Here is a 22,504-nt window from a genome sequence, read left to right on the forward strand (position 1 = left end):
AATAAAGGATTTTGGAAAAGAAAGTAAGAGGTTCAAGCTGTGGTAAGGGAGATCCTAATTAGACACTGGGAAAACTTTCCAGTTGTAAAAATAGAGATGAGCACTAGAATAGGCTGCCTGAGGATGTCATTAAAATATGATTGATCTTACTTTTAAGCAGAAGGTTGAGTTAGTTGTCTCATGAGGAGTGGTTAAAATACAGGACTCGGGAATGCATCCCTGGCTGAGGCTGGGCGATGCTGGGTGAACCGTGATGCTCCCAAAATGCCGTGCAGTCAAGGGCAGGGAAGCGGAGGTCTCCATCAGCATCCCTGCTCCAGATGGGCAGGAGATGGGTACTGTGGCACCCCGACATTTAAATGCCAGTCATGATCCTTTCTTTTCAATATTGCTTTCTGCAAACCTATACCACTAAAATGCAGAACTACAGAGGAGAGTAATTTGCAAGGCTTTGAAAGGAGAATTGACTAGAAGGAAGGCAATAAAAAATTCATTGTTCAAATCAACAATAGTGTTGGATCATTTCTAACAGACCAAATGATCCTTAGCTAAATATTCATCAGAATATTTAAGCTTAATTTCGAAGTGGCCTGAAACATATCTGAGTCTTGATCTCCAGTTCAGGTTTCAGTGTGATCTTAATATCCTGAGGGGAAAATGAAATACTTGCACATAAAACTGTGTGGAAGAGCATTTCCCCACTCTGATAAAGTTGTTGAGATTAAAAAAAAAAATAAAATCCTATCCCACACTGGGATGAACCTCTAAAACCTTTTTGTAAGAAAAAAAAGAAAGACAGAGAGACTGATTCTTAAATCAACTCAGAATCGTCAGCTGAGACCAAAGCTCACCGCAGGGTCTCGCACATCACAGATGAGTGCAAGGGCATAAGGGTTTGACTGGTTTGGCCTGTCCTTCCAAGGCTCTCCTTTATACTGAGGCAGACTGATTGAGTACAACCAACTAACATGGGAGATCCAGGTTCAAACCTATTTGAACCAAAAGACCAAAGACTTGAACCTTGGTCTGCCGTGCCTCAGATGAGCGTCTCTTCTATTCGGCTCTTGTGGATTCAGGGTTGAATTTGATGCCCACCCCTGTACTCACCTTTTTTCCTTTCCCCTCATCTTCCCCACGTGTGCCTACCTTTTATCTACCCTGTCCTCCTGAAACTGGTGCCTACATGCTGCAGCAGGTTTTATTTATAACAAGGTCACTTTTCTTATGGGGAAAAAAAATATTTGCAAAATTCCAGTTACCTATATTTGCATCCTAGGAATGTGATAACTTTAGCTGTTCAGATATGGGCAGATAGCTCTGCAGTGTGTGATACACACACTCACTCTGCATGCCTTCTGCTGTTACAGTACAGTGACCGCTGCTTGGTAGATCTAGTTCAAAGTTGTCTCATCAATCACCTTAAAAGCCATGAAGACTAATTTCTAAACGAAAGCATTTTCAATTCATCTTTCATGTGTCATCAAGATACTTTGAGTTAAAATTTCTTATTATCTGTCTCTTACCTCCCACCTCTGCAATCACAGCTCTCGTCACTCAGAGAGAGAAAGCTGGAGAAGGCTACATTTTCATAAAGCTATTTGGGATTTTTTTAAAGGTAGCTCTCATTAAGAAGTCAATGGAAGTGACACAGCTGAAACCATGGCAAAACAGTTTGAAAATTCAGTCCTGTTTGTGAATTTTACTAGGTAAATGAAAAGACTAAAGAAATAAGGGTTGGAAAAGCAATAGGATAGAAACAAAGTTAAATTATGTCTTGCTTTCAGTTGTATATTTCCATAATATCTTAATAAGCAGTGTATGTCTTATAATAAGCAGATTTTCTGACTGACCTATCTTTAGGGACTTCAGACCTATCAGCATCTTCACAGTATACTGTAGAAGACATCTTTTGTCTTTTGTATGACCATAAAAAGCTTCAAAATATTTGGAAGTGAATGTTTTGCAAAAGAAGGATAATCTTTTAATACTGAAAGCACAATCAGCTAAAACTATTCAGGGTCTATGCATTCTGTTTATTTTTCTTAGCTAATAAAATAAAAAATAAAAAGTCTGGCTGTTGATAGTCCAGGTCTATTAAAGTGACACATCCAAGTTTTTAGCCTCTGGATGATTAGATCTGGGTCAAAGCTTTGTAGCTCTACAGGGTGTCCCTGTTTTTTGGGAGAGTACTCATGCTTTCACATTATCCCTGAGTTTTACATGGCATTTAAAGAAGGCCAAGACTGTAAAAGAAGAGATTTTTTTGTTTGTTTGTCAATATTATGAGGTATTTTGGGGGGAGGTTCTTTCTTTCATACCTTAAAATTTTATTATCCTCCTGCTTGCACTAGATTTTTGTTTTCAGTTCTCTCATGCCATGGTACATCGAAGCACTCCAACTTCTTGGCAATTCAGACCAAATAGTATCTATTTCATATCCAAAAAGAATGGGATATGCTTGATGACACAAAGTTTGATAACCTCCCATTAAGAAACCAAAAGCAAACCACTGCCAGGATGATCTTGACTACAGAAAAGTCTAAACTACAGAATTTTAAAGCTGATCTAGTTTTGCAGAATGATACTATTTTATAAGAACTGTTAATAAGTAAAAGAATTCAAATATGCTTAAAAATTATAAACAGGAAAAATTAAAAAGACACACTGGTTTCTCTTGCATTTTATTTATCACCCTCTGGTAGGCTGAAAGTGGTTATCCTCTCTTTTAAGGCATATACCTTTAATTCAGAGATTCTCATGTTCTTCATAGATAAACCCAATCCCCCGCAGATGCAATTATTTCAACTAATAGTTCAACTGAGCAGCCTGTGCTGATTCCCAACATTGACCTGTCCTTTGTCTGGTAGAAAATCTTGCTTCTTTCTTCACAGACAGAGCTAAAGCAATTTTTCACATGGATCAATATTTAATTTTTAGTTTTGGGTTTATTTTGCTTTTTTTTCCCCATAAGTTGAACTGAACAGCAAGAAGCAGGGAAAACCAGGAAGAGGTGATCTATAACATTTCAGCTCAACATTAGTGGGTTATATACTGCAGTTTTAGAACTTTTCCTTTCCCTTTTCTGCCAAATATTTACTTTTGCAGTTGGAAAAATATGGAGCTGAACATGACCCTAAAGAATTCTTGGGCAAAATGCATGTCGTATGGGTGTATGTTATTAGCAGCAATGATGCTGCTAAAATTTGTTAAGCTTTCTGGTAGTGCTCTGTAAATTAAATTGCCTATCAAAAAACAGTGATTTTTGAAGATGGCTTGCCCAGATTCCCCTAAATAAGGAAAACCTACCCCCCGAGGTAAACTAGAAAATCCTTTATTCTGAAGTGGAGACTCTAAGGAGAAATATAACATAGCGTAATGTAACGTACTATACTATACTATACTATATTATAAATTTGTGACATTCATACTTAAACAATATAAAAACAAGAGCCAAAAAAAGGACACCAGAAATCATTTACTTTCTAAAGATATTCCTAAACTTTCCTATGTTAGCTTTACATTTATATCTTCCCCATTAACTTGATTTTAAAATTATATTCTGTCATTTCACTTTGGATTAGATTTTTAAGAAGGTCAAATTTTATCATTTTGTGGGCATTTACTTTCTTGCACTATGCAGGAAGATAGAAAAGAAATAATAAAATGTGTTCATATCTATTTTGGATTTATTAAACAGTACAACCCATACAGTGGATAGTATCTGACATTGAAAAAAAATCCTGCAAGACGTCTGATATAACCCAGTGTGACACAAGCACTTCTGTAAAGCTGAAAGCAAGAATTATTACTCCTCCATTAATGAGACTATATATTTTATTCTGAGATAAATATCAATACATCTTGCTGCTCAAGAGATAGTCTAGCTCACAGGGAACAAAAGATACTTCAGTCTCCTCCCCACCACCTCCTGTAAAATCCAGCGTGAATTATTAAGCAAAAAGTGTTCCTGGCTGCCATCGAGGGAGCTCCTGCTCTGTGGACAACTGCAGGCTGCGCTGAAGCTCACCGACAACGTGTGAAATGCCCTGTGCAGGGTGACAGCTGATGCCACCGAATTTCCCCATGCACCCATGGCAGGGGTGCAAGGACACCAAGAGTTTGACAGCTTGGCGGGGAGGAATGAGGGGAGGGAGATGGGAAAGCTTTCAGGCAGCATCTCTTTGGATATTTGGGTGTTTGTTCTCTTTGGACAATGGACCCGTGGGGTAGGCAAAACTGGACCTGTCTCATCTGAAGAATTTTTGTTGAATTAGACCATGTAGGCAGTGAGTACAGGGACTGACTGACGACAGGCAGTGTGAGCCTGGTCTTGGAAACTACAAGAACTTAATTCACTTTTTACTTCTGCCTGGTTTGAGAAAACAAGGTTTGCAAACAGCTTTTAAACAAGCAGGGTGCTCACAAATGTGGCAGTTTCCTTCAGGATATGTCCCTTTGCTCCCCAGCAGCATCTGAGGTCTCCTGGCCCTGCGGGAAGTCCAGTCAACTCTCCCCAACCCAAGAGCAGCTCTCTCTTAGGTGGCCACAGAAGGTAGCTGTTGAGCCTCTTTCCAAACCCATTTCTTCCAGACATGAGATGTGTTCAACACTTCCTAGCAGCATGATTTACCTCATCCTTGCCTCTTTTTTTACCCAGGTTATTTTTATTCAGAGCAGTGTCGTGACTGACAAGCATAATGCTATTGACAGGGCACACAGTAGGGTCTAACTACTCAACCTGAGCTATGTGCCTCTCCTTTGTGGGAGTGCGATCGGTGCCATATACAGTATACCATGCATTCTCTATTGGCTATCATCTTTTATCATGCACGTTTTAACTTGCTGATTACCCTACCCATATGATATACATGCTCCTAAGCTTCAATTAGTAGCAGCACCTGTTCAGTTCCTGCCATATACTTTTTAATACTACATTCGGACATTCCAGGGTGGGGGGAATTCAGTTCCAGACTAAGACACGTTTGGTGTCTACTTGTGTCCAGGTTTGTGCTATATTAAGAAAAGGTCTGGGCAATGAAAATCAGTGTAGTAATTAAATTCAATTCATGATAAAATAGACATCCAGAGAGAAATTCCATTGCCTAAACAAAGGTATCTAGTTCCATTTGAGCTGTCCTGAAATGTCTAAGCACTAGCACTTTAATTCAGATATAAATTTGAAGATAGTTTCCCCTTTTTCCCTTTCCAACATTTGGTTCACATCCTGGAGTAGTCTTGGAGCACCAGGAACAAGATTTCTTTCAAATAATACTCGGCCAGACCATGAATCCTAGGAGCACTCCTACTGAGCTTGAGCATTAATGGATGAAGTCCTCATGTCCTCACTAGAGCTCAGCAGAGTTGTACCCCTGATAAGTGTACAGTTTATATAGCTGGGTTATCAGCAGAACTTTTTCAACCAGTAGGTCTGCTATATTGCACTGCACTACTTGCCTTGCCTGGAGGCAGCTCTCCGTCAGGGCTGGCAGGTATGATGCTGGAGCTAAAGGTGCTTCAGACCTTTCTGGCATGGGAGTGTGAGGCCAGGTGGCATTCCTCAGGGTGCAGATAAGGATGCTTGGCATCTGTGTTGGGAGAGCAGAGTCCTGCTGTTGGTGGATATTGTCAGTGGAACTGTTTTCTAGCTCTGCTTCCCGGCACTCTACAGACTATACAGTGAACTTAGATGCCCGCATATAAACCCTGTAAGTTCAGAGTCTCAGTTGTGAACCAAATTCCTCCCTTCCCACTTTGCATTTGTCCTCTATACAACAGCACCTGAGTCTTACGTGGATGTTTGCTAGACCTCTGATGGGTCACAATGTGATGCTCCTTAGTTTATTTCTGTTTGCTTTTCAGTCACAATCTCGCTCAGCTGCAACGCTCCCCTATTTGGATTATGTGGTTTAGGCATTCATAGCATTGCTTCAGACTGCAAGAGTAATGTATTTTCGATTTTCTTCACTTAGGAGAACATTCTCACCTCTCAGTGTCCTAAATAAGGACTGAAAGGTCAGAAGAAAGCCAAAAAGTTTTGTTCTTTTCATCTGCTATTTTAGTAGCCCAGTCTGTGTTTTTTGATATTTTTTTTTTAGTGTTTTTTTTTTTTATACTATAGCTCCTAGTAAAACTGTCTTTATATTCCGTATATCAAAGGTTCTCATGCTTATCACACTTCTTAGAGGTTGATGGTATTTACTGGGCTGGCAGAGCAGAATGCCTAAATTTCAGTTAAACCTTTGACAAGATGTTCCCAATTCTGTTCCTAAAGGTAAAAATAGGAAAATATGATTATTTATTTTTTTCCATTTGGTTTTCATATGGGCCCTTGACTAAGAGGCAGGTTTTGAATGGTATGCTGCATACTGGAAAATCATATTCCTGTGCAGTTTAATTATGTGTTTTCAATTTATTTTCTCTGACTCTCCAAAGGCAAGTGCATTATTGTGTGTTGTTACATAATACGCAGCCATGTGGAAAAGCAGCAGACACACCTTTGGCAAGTGCCTGCATAAGTCTCCAAGGTTTTCACCCATGTTTTCACAGATGTCCTCTTAGAACCCGTCTAATCCCCCACATCAAGGTTTTATAGATTATTTGCACTCATTGGGACTGGTGTAGTATAGAGCCAAGTATGCAAAGACTGCCAGCTGGCCAGAATATTTGATAAATGTGAGAACAAAAAAAATCCCACTCATAGCAGCGAAGTGATCTATTCCTGGAACACCAGCTGGATTGCTGTAATAAGCTATTAAACCAGTGTAGTAAAATGAAACCCAGATTCACTATGCAGATCATATAGCAGATCTATTTCCTTGTACAGTGTGGTTTCATTGCTTTAGTTTTAGATTATTGGTCACTTGCAGTGATTAGAAAGATAGGCAATAGATTGACCTTTTAATTCACAAGTTTTCAACTAGAATGCCCCAAATTAAAGTTGTACAAGACTGTGCCCCTGGCACCCTTAAATATCTGCTTCCATTTCATGACTCAGTGAGACAGACTCTGGCAGACTTATCTTGCTAAGAAACTATATCCCAGACCTGGAACTGAGATAAGTGGTTACAAAAGATCATCTGAGAAAAACAAAATCTCAGATGCATGCTAATGTAACGCAGTATTTGTTCTTGCAATAAAGAAGAATTTGAATGTCTAAAAAGAGATGAGAATTGATCACGGCCATGTGTAATAGCACCATCTTGTGATCCCTGCCAAAAAAATTAAAAAGAAATATTTCAGTTGGAAGCTGTGCTCTGATAACTCAGTCTTTTCATTTGTGACTCTAATTAGCTTAAGACCAATATATGACAATAAACTAAACATTCAACCACACAGGGTATACTAATTGAACTTAGTGGAACATTGCATTGAAGAACCGGCAAGGTTGAGATGCAGGATTTTTGTTATTGTTATCTTTCTTGCTGGTGACAAATGAAGGAAAACACCAAAAAGGTCCTAGTCCTACTATCATACAAGAACAACCAAGTGGCTTTTCTAGTTAGACATACTATTGCTTCTCATAAAATAATATTGCAAAGGATATCTCAGGAATCTCAGCTGAACAGTATCACCACCAGTGAAAGTATATTGATCATCTGGCCTGTTAGCTCTTGCTTTTAGTTTTACACAACGAGGACTTTGATATTTTGGTCCTCTGGGGACTGAGAAACTGTAGGAGTGGCAAAGAGCAGAACGCCATCCGGTCTGTTGGTTATTACGGCTGTCTAAACTCCCGATGAAATAGGGGGAGAGCAGACATCTGAGGGTAGATAACAGAAAACAAAACCCACACCAGGCTGACAAAGCACTACATTTCCGAACAAGAAATGAATAACATAACAAGGGTCAGTTGCAGATATATATGTTCCAAGCTACTTAGGAAAACATACTCACATGTCCCTGATGACACACCCGACGGTAAATTTAAGCTATGGTTACAGGTAATTAGCGTTACCAATGGGAAAAGCAAGCAGGATACATATAATTTCCTTACTACACTTGATTACCTTTCAGAGTATGGGGAATGGAAACAGGCCAGTGGCCAGCAGAATTTTCATTTAAGGCTGGATATAGCCAGGGGTTATCCATCTGGTGCCTTTGCTTTGTAACGCTGTCAGCCTTTAAGGCTGTCCTAGGCAGTATTTCATATATGACCCTTAACCTGGCAATCGAGGCAATTTTTAGTTGAGTTCAGTGGATTTGAGAATGTTCGATATTTGCCAAAACCCAGCTGGTAAAAGCTGTAAGAACTAAAGAACATCCCTCCAGCTTTCATCTCCCATGTGAGATTTTGGTGAGACTAATTAATGATAAGGAAGGCTGAATTTTGAGTCAAATTTCTCTGCTTGACATTTCAAACATAACAGATATTCAAACAAATACTATCAGGGATTTATTTATGATGTTCCCTGGTTCCCCCAATGCGTGATATGTGACACCTTTACTAAGAGACACAGAAACTAGCCATCATTTTCAGTGGGGCCAGCCACAGGTCCTCTGTGTTATGGATCTGCTACGGTGTTCACATAAACCTTGCTAAGCCTGCTCCGTTGCAGTGGCAAGGAAAGAATTTCTTTTTTGTTAAAAAATGTTGATTTTCTAGCTTGGTAAATTAAAGCCATTCATCTGTATTAGCTGCCTATAACATAAATCAAAAGTATTATTTATATGTATTAACCTGGGGACTTTACCAGCCAGGGGAGAGCACTTTGTAGAGATGGCATTTGTCCCTGTAGAAGCCCTCACGCCAGTTGAAACAGGCTGTGTTTAGCGCAGGTTAACAAGATCTCAGATTTTCCTAGTGCAAAGAGATTTGGGGAGGGATGCAGGGGGAAGTTTGCTGAAGCTACCTCTTTATGAATTTCTGAAGAGAGGCAAATCTGGTCTTTGAGAAATACAAGGTACACTATATGTTTCTTTGTGTTGCAAGACTTCAGTTAAGTTCCCAGGCACTTCTTTTATTTCCTTTTTTGTTGTTGCTGAGGTGTTTGCTGCAATTGCAGCCACTGGATAGATCTTCCTGCTCTGGCCTTCAGAGCAGGCAGCCTCTGTTTTGTTAGTGCTTCCAAATAATTGAAAAAGTGTTTGCAAATGTTTTTGAAAATAAGGTTTTGTAACTAACAAAGAAGAAAGCAGGTAGTTACATCACCAGGGTTAGTGTGTGTATTAATAAGGCTAGTGGTCACATATGTAAGACAAATGTTAATATATAGCAATTTTTTTTCTAGTTACCCATCATTGCCACAGATGGATTATTTTAAGTCCCAAGGTTATAAATTAGGTTTTAGTACACTTATCTGTGCATAAATAGATATGTAAAACATGAAAACAGCAAAACAAACCACATCAGAAAACAAAAACTGAAATTTCTGGCGCCCTAGGTTATGATTATTGGCACCATTAAGGCAGCGTGCACCCCAACCAGTTGCCTGGTGTGGCATTCTTCATGACACTCAGCAGATGTTCCTGAGATGAGCAAAGGTACTGAAAAGGGAAATCATGCTCACACTTATGTTTAGAATTTATTGACAGCTACTATTAGCATCCTTTTAGTTTTTCATGTGGCGTGGCCTGAGCTAGCTCAAGTCCCAAAGCACTGCAGCCGTGGATTAGCTCTGGGTCTACACTAAAAAGCTCTGCTTCTTAGCTGTGCTGTTTCTTGACCAGAGGATAGTGCCTTGTGGAAATACTAGCTTGGGCTGATGCTATTTCAGGGTCTCTGCACTTTTGCCTCATTATATACCGTGGGTAAGCTTGAAAAACTGTGAAAAATTTGGGAGCAGATGAAACAGATGTAGAAGTCAGTAACAAAGTACAGGAGCAGTCATGCTAACTGAGGCTCATGACAGCAAAATCCGCAAAGCTCAAATAATACTTTGTGGCACATCTTGGAAGAATGAAAAAAGAAAGCTCTTACAAATAGGCACAGGCATGTGATACCCTCTAGCAACTTGCAAAGATTCAATCCAGATAATTGACTTAACCTAAAGGTTACCAATATGCAGATTAAATTCTGTTTTTGTCATTTTTCAAGGCTTATGAGTTTAAAACCCAAGTTGGCCAGCATTACTTGGCATGTTTTAAATTCCTTGGCTGATTTAAGATCAGCCAGTACTAGCAAATGCTGTTTTCCTTTCTTGGATGTGTCCCCTTCAGGGAAGTCTCTCATTTTTCTGGCTTTTTTTGTTTGTTTGAGACAGAGGTCCACAGAAAGACTGTCTGAACAGTTAGCGAATATGTTTCAGTGTACAAGAGTCTCAAAGTAATCTGATGTACTTATCAGACTGGCATCAATGCCTGGCAGTGGCTTATGGCACATATGGCAGTTCATTTTACAGCTTCTAGATTCCTACTGTGGGCAAATTGAAGGTGAATTAATTTTATGACAACACGTAAAACAATCACATTATTTCACAATTTTGTTTGAAGATACAGAGTAGAAGAGTCAGTCACCTTCATAAAGAATCTTACAAACTGTCACTTTTTATTTTTATAGCTATTCCTATATTGAAAGGCAATAAGGAAAGAAAACCCTGAAAACTGATTGTTATCTCTATTAGCAATAGAAGGTAATTGCCCATAGAGGTTATCATAAACCTGTGTTTGTATTCCGGACAGGAACATGCAGAAAAGAAAATAGAAGCCAACAAGAAAATGCCATACAACCCTTGAGACAGAAATTGGTTGAAAGACATCTGGGAATAAACATTTCAATTTTTAGATGATCTGACCTATTTACTGTGCACTTCTACTATTATTTCAGTTGATTACTGCAATTATTCACTGAAAAACAGATTCATTAACTATGTTCCATAAATAAAATCATGCTAAGCTTATTTTCTAATCACTGATCATTGTTTTTAGACTTGCAGGGTGGAGATGAATACATTAAATATCAGTATGCTGTGTTTATCAGGCTATACTTATCACTTATCATTTAAGCTTGGTATCGTATTATAAAATTAAATCACCCTCTGTCACAAGCCTAGAAAATAACTAAAAATTGGAAATATGCAAAACAGTTCAGCAGGATGGGGACAACTGAATATTTTCTGGCTGGAGCTGGATAGCTGTTAAAATACTTAAGGCATAGGGCTGCACAAAGAGATTTTAATAGCAGGGTTGGGAAAGAGGCTGAAAGTTGGGCTCTCCCCGAACAGAGCTACCCCAAGCTCAACAGCTGAAAACAGCAGATCTGTGTCTTCTCTAACACTATTACTGGCAGTAGCCCAATTAGAAAAGCGTGAGATAGCTTGTTGCCTGTCTGTTAATACAAGCACTCACATGGAGCACAATTAATGCAAGTCTACACTTTCTGACTACGTCGGTTTTTTCACTTTGTTGTTGGAACCGATGGTGAGCAAAGCTAACGTCGTTCATTAAGAAATGGTGTGTATAAATAGTTTTTATGGGAAGGGAATTACCTGTCCTGAGCATGAAAGAATTAAAAATGCAGACAACCTAGAAGCTTTTGCACTTCTGGAGAATAGCATCCTTCTTATTTTTTCAAGTACTGAAAATATTAGCAAAATCATTCAACACTGTATTGAGGACAGCTGGGATGCCTTTATACTGTGACATTCTTAGGACTCATTTGAGCATAATTTGGGGTATTGCCGGCTACTTCAGAAAAAAATGGCATTGGAGTGGCAGGTTCCTGACACTCTTCTGCTTAATTTAGAAGAATATATAAAGTCCTGCCATTTCACATGAAAAATCAAGCTACCGGCACCAGTTCCAGCTGCAAACCTTCTATAGCTGACATCATGAGCTAAAAGCTGACTCCCTAGGCTCCTTTCATTGTGTCACAGTGGTGTTGGGTTGAGTTTTCCTTTCAGTCATGTTTCCTCTGTATTTTCAAACATCCTTTCTCCGATTCCAGCCCCAAAATACCCCACCTCTGCCTGGAGAGCATTAAAATTGCTGAGCAATGTTATACACACATGTAGGGAGGTGAGGAGGAAGGGAAAGGAAAAGGAGCAGAAATATGTGCTTAGCAGCCATAGAAAATTATCCTAAATGACAGACAGCAGTTAAGGTCTGTCTCAGAGAGGCTCAATACAAGCCAGATGAGTTCTCTATTTCCACAGAGCATCAGATGGAAGGAGCTGTTCCACACCAGCCCTGGTCCAAGTCTTCTCACTTGTAGGAGACAAATGAGTTGAGGTGGTACCAATGAAAGCTGCTTCACAGAATATTTTCCCCTGCATTATTGTCTTCACCATTTGGTAATTGACTGGCAGTTCTGTCAAAGCAAATGTACATGATGCTAGATTAGGCATGAACTGTAGTCTGCCTAGAGCCCGTTTGTACTATTCTCTTTCTTTACAAGGTTTCAATCCAAAATTACCCTTATAGAAGCCTTTCTATTTCCCCTGCTCAGTTAGTTCATTGTTCAGGGTTACATTTAGAAGCAGATGCCATGTTTTTGTGACAGTGCAGGTGAAAGGGACGTTGCTGTATTGATTGAAAGTCCATCTAAAGAAGCACCATAAACAGTGATGGGCATTTAATCAATTGTTTAGATCCAAAGAATATGTTCTGCTTACTGGAGAAAGTGGGAGAAAGTGGGAGAAAGCTCACCACAGCTTTTCCTTATTCCAGGATGAAATTACTCTGGTGATTAAGAGAAGCTGCTATTAAATTCTCTGCAGTTCACAGAATTAAAGCAAAGACAGGAATCGGTGAAGAAGGATTGAGTTCAGAGCACAGTTTATACAGATTGATTGTATATGATGGAGGAATACCTTAGTGTGATAAGGAGCAGCTTTGTACTTATTAAAAATTTAAGTGATTCTCACTTGCAACTTGCTATTTGTGTGTGTATACATGCACAGTACTGTAGGTAGGCATTCTAGATTAGTGTAGCCTTCACAAATGCATGTAGAAATGCTAAAAGTGCCAGTGAGACTCAGTGTGCCTGAAACATGTTAAAACCATAAGTAGATGCTTTCTTCATCTCATCAGCTTTGATATACAGCATCCAGAGGAAGTGACAGGAGGAATGTGATGACCCATTGTGGGAGGGCTTTCTCAGACTTTTTAATGATTGCGTGCATATCTCAAGGGATACATTTTCACTTCATAAACCAAATAGTACTTATCCAGACCTCCAATGGGCTATAGTTCAGAGAAATAGCCACTACACAGAGATCGTAAACGCTACCAGTGGAATCACTCAGTCTGTAACAGAGATGATGGATTTTGAATTAATCAATATTCAAAATGCAAAGAAAATTAAAAATCCAGTCTAGAGATAAGAAATACTGCTGCTGCTGAGTTTTCAAAAAACTGGGAAATCACTTTTGCTTTCACTGTTAAAAATAAAACAGATTAACAAAGTTCTGTTCCGAGAGTAGGGAAAGCTGTCACCCCTTAATCTTCTCTTTAAAGTGATTAAATAAAATAACATGTCTCTAAGGTGTGTCTCCCAGTTGTGTTTCTCCTCTATAAACCCCCTTCACTGTTTTAACATCTTTTCTGAACATGTACAGCAATTCGGTAGTAATACCAGCATCAACTGGTATGCATTACATTGAAAGTAGACTGGGTAACTGATGGAAATGGTATGGACTCTAAAAATTTATAGAATCCACACAATGCATGCTTGAGAAATATGCAATATAAATTAGAGAAGATGCTCTCGTTTCGCTGATTTTTTCACTTGTAACATCCAACACAAACCCCTGTTGATAAATCCTTATTATGATGCTGCCACTGGTAAATTCTGCATATGATCCATATGATGAGGGCTGTGCTGCATATGTGATCTTTTCCTTTTGTATATGTCCATAGAATATACATAGAAACAGAAATTACAACACACACACAAACAAAGGCAGCAATTGGAAAGTGTCCTTCCTTAAGTCATCGTAGTACTGGAATAGTAAACAAAAACCTAAACTTGAGAAGTACATAAATGTTGTGAACTTTGTTAGGGGAAAAGGATCTCTGAAAAGTTGATATAATCTTACATTAGCTATAATTTAATTTGAATGCTGAATTGCTTGACTGGATTCTAACAAAGCCTTTATAAAATGTCAAATGCAGCTGATTCTCTGGAAGTACAAAGCAACACATTTATGTTTAACACACACTGAGACCATTTAAATAACTTATGAAGTGTACCTGTTAGTCATATTTTAAATTTATGTAAATCCTTTTAATTCTTTCCAGGTTTCTTTTTTTAAATCAGTGAAAGAATAAAATTTGGCATTTGAAGCAAACTATTATAATGAACAAGGCAGAAAAGTTAGCTATTCAAATCTAATGATATTTTTATCCTTCATTTTTTCCTTTTCAATTTCATGGAAACATAAAATTTCATAATAAGTGACCTTACTGATGTAGTTTTCTCTATCGGAGGGTAGATAAAATTCATAGATAATTTGCAAAGTAATTACTGACCTCTTGGGTTGCCTGTCAAAAGAAAGAAACTCTTTGTTTTTGCTTGCAGTTTCTTAGTATTTCTTATTCTTTATTAAATTCACACAGGCAAAAAAGCATACAGGGCAATCGACTGAGATACCACTAGGAGATATTTACTTTGCTAGCTTAAATAGCCTGCCAGCTTTCCACCCCATTTAGTAAATACCTGTACAACAATCTACTCCTACCCAGAGAAAAATGGGAAGAACATAGAGTGAGAGCTAACAGCAGTAGATAAGAGCAGAAACTTATTTCAGCAGGTATGACTCAGAAATTTTAGTTAAGTGTATGTCATTTTTGTAGTCATTTTTCAGATAAATTAGAACATAATGCTTAAAAGTTTTGTGAAATTTACTGCTATTCACCCTAGAGCAGCTCTGCAAGAATGAGTCAGACTCTACTTCTTCTTATGTACTAAACACAATTATTTCCTGAAGGTACATTGATTTGCCCTAGGCTGAAAGGCTTTATGAAGAAAAGCTGGTGGAGTGGACATGATTGCGAGTTAGCAGCAGAAGGAAATAATCTAACTTGTTTTTCAGATTGCTGATTTTTCAGTATACTGCAAGAAAGTTGTATGTACATATTTTCATATGTGAAATTGCAGAGAGAAACAAACATGGAATGTATTTATGTGGTGGTATTTTTCTCCACAGAACAGAATTTTTAAATAGTTATGAGGTATAAACCAAGGAGGATGACACTTCTAGAAAAGAATTTAGGTAAACCAAATCCAATGTAGATATTAGCAGATAAGGATGAATCCAACAAGAATCTACTTAGAAAATTAATAATTTGACAGATAGTGAAAAGTTCTAGAAAGCAAGACATACTCTCTAATATACACTGGTCATGTCACAAAAGAGGATTTCTTTCAGGCTAAAATGCTAAATACATCAGCAGCTAAACTCTGAACTGCAGTATCACCTCATCAGCTAAATTGCGTCCACTACATATAGATAAATTTCATAAATATTTGAATTTGAATAATGACGATCACATTCAAAATTTGTAAACCAATGAAAGGAGACCTGCCTCAGAGCCTAGTCCCTTTGGAGTTTATGATACTAACTCCAACAGAAACAGAATTATCCACCCTTTTAGGAAAATAGAGCATGACTTATGGCAAGGCTTCCTTCTCAGAAAATAGTAAGCTGGATAATTTTTTTATCTGTGGGATATTTTAATTCAATCCACAAATCTCATGTATCAGTTTTTTTCCCCTGCTCCTGAATGTCTATACCTTCCCTTGTCCTTTTAAAATTTTTACCTCCTTTCCCTCTATTTTTTTAATCTCTCTAACCCACTCTGTTTCTGCATATTAATCATTCATTTAACCTTCAGATAACTGCATGAATTAACCACAAAGAGCCCCAAGATGACTAATGCCTAGGATGGACTACATCATGGTATAAAACTTGTGGATTAATTGGCAATTTATGCATCATTCTTCCCAAGTCATGTTTTCTTCTCCCCTGGCATTCTTTTCTAACCTGTGGTATTGTGATATTTCCTACATATTTTTCAGAGAAAACTCTGTTTATTTTCTTTCTCCTGCCCAATTTTCTTTCTCTTCCCATCCTTAGCATGCATATCAGTAATTCATATTTTATTATATGTATGGTGACTTTTCCTGGCCTGGGAGTTTTTAGGTAGATCAGAGACATTTCTTATTCATAAAATGGAGGAATGCAGAATAACCAGGCATCTCAGATCGGTAGAAACCTTTAAAGCTTCTGCTGGTATCTATGCCTTAAGTATTCTTTAGTAACCTTTGCAAGTGCTTATATTGTAGGATACAAGGCTGCAAAGAGAATAGAGATTGAGTGGGAAAATAATTCTTCTGGAAAAAAAAATCCTGTTGAAAACTACGTTTGATCTGGATGTTAGAACCATCAGCATTGAAGAGATGCAACAGAACTCAGCGACATTGAGCATAAGATTCACCCAAATCAGCAGAACACCTTTGTCTTTGCAGTTTTGTGCTTTCTGGAATAGGCAGTTGATCTACACTGCAGACACTTGACAGTGAAGAAGCTGAACGTGCATTTAGATATGGGATACTGTGGTGAATAGCGAGGGGTATCACAAATGGAAGAGAGAAAAATCAGTAAATACGATCTGTTGATGAACTTAGTAGACAGTGAATGTGCTGTTATGTGTAAAATTCCCATGCCAGGTGCAACTATTTTCCAAGTTTCTAGTCAGACATCAGGAACTAGTACAGTTAATTTAAAAATATTGACAAGAGGTGGTAAGCCACCTTATTCTGATCTAGAAGAAATGTAGCTTTGATAATTTTAAGAACTTTGTTCATGGTAGGAAATGAATACAACAGGTTTAACTAAAGCACTTAATCCTTATATGAAATCTGATTGTATGAGATACAGCACACGTAACGTATTTCCCAACCTCCAGTCCTGGCTGGAGCTGTGAAAAATTTCTCTAAATCGCCATACTGATGTATGGACCATAACTGTTCTGAGCAACTATGATTAGAAAAACACTAACATAAGATCTCTTACATGGACTGTACAATCTGAATTGTTCCTTTTAAAATCTATTGTTAAAGAAAGACTTTAGGTACTTAAAAAAGGATAAAAGCAAGTAAAATTCTCTCCCCTCCAGCGCACACATTTTTGTTCTCCTCAGAAAACTGAAATAGTTTACAAATTCTCTACATACACTTAGTTCCTTCTGCCTTTCCAAAATACTTCTCCTGCATTTCTGCAAAATAAAACCTTGTAGAGGTTGCTGAGGTCTTGCACCTGTTTTTAAGCATTCAAGGAGCAGCAATAACAGAATGCATCTTTTCCTTGGGGACAGCTTGAACAGCGGATGACAAGCAGTATTATCAGCTGCTACAGCCAACCAGTCTATTGTGCTAGTATCTGTTGCTACATTTTGCTTGTGTCCAAGGCATTCTTCATCCTTCCAACGTCATCCCAAAGGAAGCTTAAAGAAAAAAATGGGAGCATCTTTCCATCATGTAAATAAATATGAGTCATTGTCCTGATTCATCTGGTTGGACTCAAATTACGAGAATTCAGCCTGCTGATTCTTCTGAATGAGTTTCACACCAATCTGACAAGGTATTTCAAATTTCATTAGAAGATAAAAATGAAAGCTTGATATTGACACAAGAAATAATTTACTTAGGACAGGGTTCTCTTAACGTCTGGAGGAGATTAAATGTGGACTTGATTTTTAAAGCTGAATATACAACAGCTCAGGAGTCTACAAAAATTAGTCATTGTCATCTCAAATGGTAAGTCTTAGAAACTGCAAACAAGTTGGTGACAGGGTGGAACATTTTTCTGACGCAAGTTCAACAAACCACCTATTTGTTCCATCTTCCTGCAGCTAGAGTATCTGACACAAACTTTTCGTTAACAACCTTTTGTATTAACCATATAGAAACAGTGTAACTGATATGAGAATATCACTCATAATTATATGCTTTTCATCCTTTAAAATAATGCAGAAAGTCTGTTATAATCTGTTCTCCTTCACTAACACAATAGATTCATTGGCTGTAACAGTCAATTACTTTTTTTTCCAGCCATCATTCAAGATGTCCCCTGTGATGTGCTGCACTCTGTTATTTCTACTTCCTTCACACATGTCTCTGAAATTCATAAAAGTGAAAGAGCTCAGAAACATATAAAAATTCTTATTATCTTGAAGAGAAAGTAAGACATGTAAGACAGATATTTCACACTGACCATCCATTTACCAGTCTAGCCAGTAAGTCTTTCCATGGAACAAGGCACTATTTAATACCAATAAGAGAACTTGTTCCTAAAGTGGCTTCATTCTCCATATTAAGTATGAGGACATCTAATAACCATGGACACTCAAACTGAATTCTCTTTAAAGCTTCTAAAGAGGACACTTTGGTCAAAACTTCCTGAATGTAAACATTGCAATGGAAAAAGATTGGATCAGATCTTAATTATGTTTTTTGTTGGGGTTTATTTTTCAGTTTGGTAATTTTATTTTTTTTTAAGCAGAAGACCTATTTAAAAAGTTTTAGAAAGCCAAAGAATGATTCCTTCTATCTATACCTAAGTCCATTCATTAGCTCTTGAGGCAAACAGAATCACAGACACACTCATGTGAGAGAAAAGACAATTTTGCCCTTTTGGCAATATGCTGTTGGGAGTGAAAAAAAGCAAAGAAAAACCACTGTAATTCATGTACTCCATTTTAGGTACTTTATTCTATTTCTTTTATGTTTAAAGCCAGCATATATCATTTTTTTCTGACCAAAGTTTAAATCGCACGGGACGTGCTAGTTTTTTGAGACAGAGACTATACATAAATAAAACCTCATGGTACCGCAGTGTCATTTTCTTCTTTCCTTCTCTACTCTGTTACCTTATTGACTGTTATAGTAATCCATAACTATATGTACCACTGTTTTAATAATGCAAAAGATTTACTTTGTAGCTAAGCCATTAATATACATCATCAGTTCGTTTTCAAGAACGTGACTAATGCATCAACAATAATGGGTTTGATAACCTTGTCATTCACAGTGAGCCAATATTCAAAGAAACTTGACTTGCCAGAGACTCACCTTTACTGTAATGATTAAGGGCTTTCAAAATCCTGAGTGGCTGTCAGTATATAGAAATTACTGCTGCATAAGATCAGAGGGAAAAAAAAATCCAGGCATGTTTTTCTTAAACAGCTGGATGTCTCCATGATCAACCCTAATGCCACACTGTCAAAGTACAGGTAAACAAATATGCTTCAAGGTATAAATTAGTGAACAGAGAACCATGAAGGAATTCCTTACTCACAGACCGCATTAACTATTTAGCTAGTCTCTTCTGAAGTGATATGTGTCTGTGTGCCCTTCTTTGTAACACCACGTGTTGGACAACCCCAGGGCACATGATACAGAACATGGCAGAACACGGGTAGGATGCAATACTTCTCATTCTTAGAGAAACATGGTATTTCCTATGGGTCTTTTTTTTTTCAACAGTTGAAACTCTTATTTGTTCTCTGCTAACTTCACAATGATGCTCTGACATGATCTACGCAATAAGGAAAGCTGGTGCAGAAGCAGGACCAGAGTATTGTTATTTCCTGTAGAAGCTAGGAACTGCGAGCAAAGATTAGACCCTACTGAATTCCCATCCACCTGCAAATCGAGAGACCAACTCTGCATTAGATGTGTTACTGATGCTGAGATATGAGAGAGACATAAAAACAAGTATGGGTGGCAGTGACTGTACTTTTAGAGATACAATCTAGAAAAGACTGCTCCTAACACAGGTGAGAAACATGAGCTTTTGTAGAATGCCATTTTCTGTCTTCATATGATAAGGTTTCACATGCTGTCAGGAATACAAATGGGTAAAAAGTATTTTGGTTCTGTAACCAAACAGAGAAAATTGGTGGGGAGCAGATGAAAAAGGCAACTTGTTCAAAAAGAAGGTTAAGTTTTGATGAGATAGAAAAGCTGTAAAAAACCCTCTTATTGAGTTAGAACCCTCTCTCTTTTCTTTTTTTAACTTAAGTAGTTATTTCACTTTAAATAATCTTAATTTAACTTAAAATAGGCACTTTCAAAAGAAAAAAGTCACTTTCAAATGGGAAATGGAAAGAAGACATTGTATATTTTATGTAAAGACATCTGCCCAAGGAGAATTCCCTGCAACGTTTAAGAACAGGCACGGTATTAACAGATGACTGGTATGCTCCATTTCCTTCCTGGGCTACATACAGCCTTTTTCTCCTCACATGACAAGAAGTGATAAAATTAATCTCTTTATGTTCCCACAAATCAATCTTCAGTAGTGGAAACAGAATTAAACACATCAGCTCCACGAAATTTGTGGTGTTTTGCCCTGTGACTTGACTATCCTGCAGTGATGCCATCGTGATAGACACTATCTCATGAGGCACAAAGACAGATTTCCTTATGGGAATATACTGTTTCATTTGTTGGAGGGGAAGGCATTACTTAAAGGCACAGTAAGCAAAGGGATTTTCCCACACTGTAAGTGGTCAGGAGAGAGAAAGGAAGGAGACACAAGTTTTTTTGCGGTTTGTAACAATAATGACTTTCTAGAAGCCAATGTGCCGATACCAAGGATGACTATTTACGAAACCTAGCACTATAACCCATGGTTTTGAAAATATGAACTGCAATCTACCTCTCTGTACTCTCTAGAAATTGAAGGCAGTGGGAAATCTCAGCAACTGATGTGAAATAAATATCTTCTAGGGGATTGGAAGATATAGAAGAAAAGTGATGAAGTTACTTAAAATTTAAAATGTACGCATTTTACTATAAATGTATCTTTTAAAGATCACAGGTGAAGATAATCTTGTTCAAGGAGGCAACTTGCTCTGAGCTGAGAGCTTAAAAAGAACAGCTTTGTTTTCTGCCTTATGCACCATCTCACCGCTTTAAGCAATACAAAGTCTGAGATGGGCTTATAGTATGTTAAAAGGAAAAAGGCAGCATGAAAACTTTCCCCTAGCAACAGAGACAGAACATTTAAAAGCTGTCACACCTGAAAACAGTGTGACAAAAACACTGGGTGGTGAATCTGAAGTTATTACATAAAACTTTGCTTTATCTCCAGACGTAACCAATGCACGAGCAGAAGGCAGCTGCTGAACTACGTACTGCTATGTCTTCATTCCACCACCCCACTGCAGCAATGCGATAGCTGCTCATGCTTGAAAAGTCCTACGATATAGTACTAAGCATGTGTATCAGTGTAACCAGGACAACACTATGGTTGCTAGGGGAATTAAAAGAAAACAAAGAACCGAACACCAAACTTAGAGTCCACTGAAAAGTTCTGCTGCTAAATTAGAAACAAAAAAGGATGATGGGCCATGTTGTACATATTTTCCAATTCATCGTTATCTATCCTTCAGTGTTATTCACAGGACAAAGCAAAAATCAACAAAGCAAAAACCCCTGCCAGCCAGCCTCAATATTCAATGTTTGATACGTGTCTTAGAAGTACATGTATCACATAATTCATCATCCCATCTTTTTTTCAAATAGCATTGTTCTTTAATGCTAACCCCCCTAACTTCACAACACAGTTTTGAGTGATTTAAGTCTTATACTAAGTAAAATGAGAGTATGAGAACACCACAGGACATACTGCTTTGAGAGATCCTGCTCTCCCTTGGGTCCACCTCTGTTAGTGTTTTCAGTCAGATCGGATGGGCTCTTTGGAAGCAAATCTCCCTGTTGTCTCCACTGACCATGCTTCAGTTCACATTATGGAGTGGTCTCTGAGTCCTTTCAGATTAATTTGGATGGGAAGATGCACACCAATAGCATACCTAACACCCTCAAGATACCAGCAGGAGTTCAGTCCATGGGACCAAATAAAAGCAAAGGTTAAATAGATTCTCCTGACATGCATCCAGTGTGGATGGTATGTCCTCGGCAGCAACTGCTTTGCTCTGCAGAACTTTCCTCTTGGTGTCCTCTACTTGCTGATGTAGCTAAACTCTAGACAACTTTGACACATCAGTAGTATTTCAGATAGCATGCTCTTTAATGTTACATGTGTTATGCTGCTCTTACTTAACCACATGTGATATCCTGTAAGCAGCTAGGAGAAAATATTTTGCCAGAAGGAGTAACTCTATTAAAACCAGAACTATCAGATAGTTGTAAAATATGTTGTTGTAAAATCCAGCATCAGCCAGCTTACAAAAAAAATTACTGAAAACTATCTATATCACCTCTGCCCTCTGTGGCCTATGATAAAGGAGTTGATGGTTAACTCCATCCAAATTACAGACTGACTGGAGGGAAGCATATTATAATTAGTCCTAAACTAAAGATAGGATGCCTAAAAAGCAGGACAACTAGTTAACTAGGAAACACAAGTTATATTCTGAAAACAATACAACAAAATCACCATAAATCGAGTGAGAGTTCTTATTTAGAAATAAAGCTAGAATCACAGACTATCTCAAGTTGGAAGGGACCCATAAGGATCATCTAGTCCAACTCCCTGCTCCTTGCAGGACTACCTAAAACTAAGATATATGGCTAAGAACATCATCCAGACATTCCTTG

Source organism: Haliaeetus leucocephalus, unplaced genomic scaffold, assembly GCF_000737465.1.
Source record: "Haliaeetus leucocephalus isolate CR32 unplaced genomic scaffold, Haliaeetus_leucocephalus-4.0 Scaffold795, whole genome shotgun sequence".
In the NCBI taxonomy this organism is placed as follows: Eukaryota; Metazoa; Chordata; class Aves; order Accipitriformes; family Accipitridae; genus Haliaeetus; species Haliaeetus leucocephalus.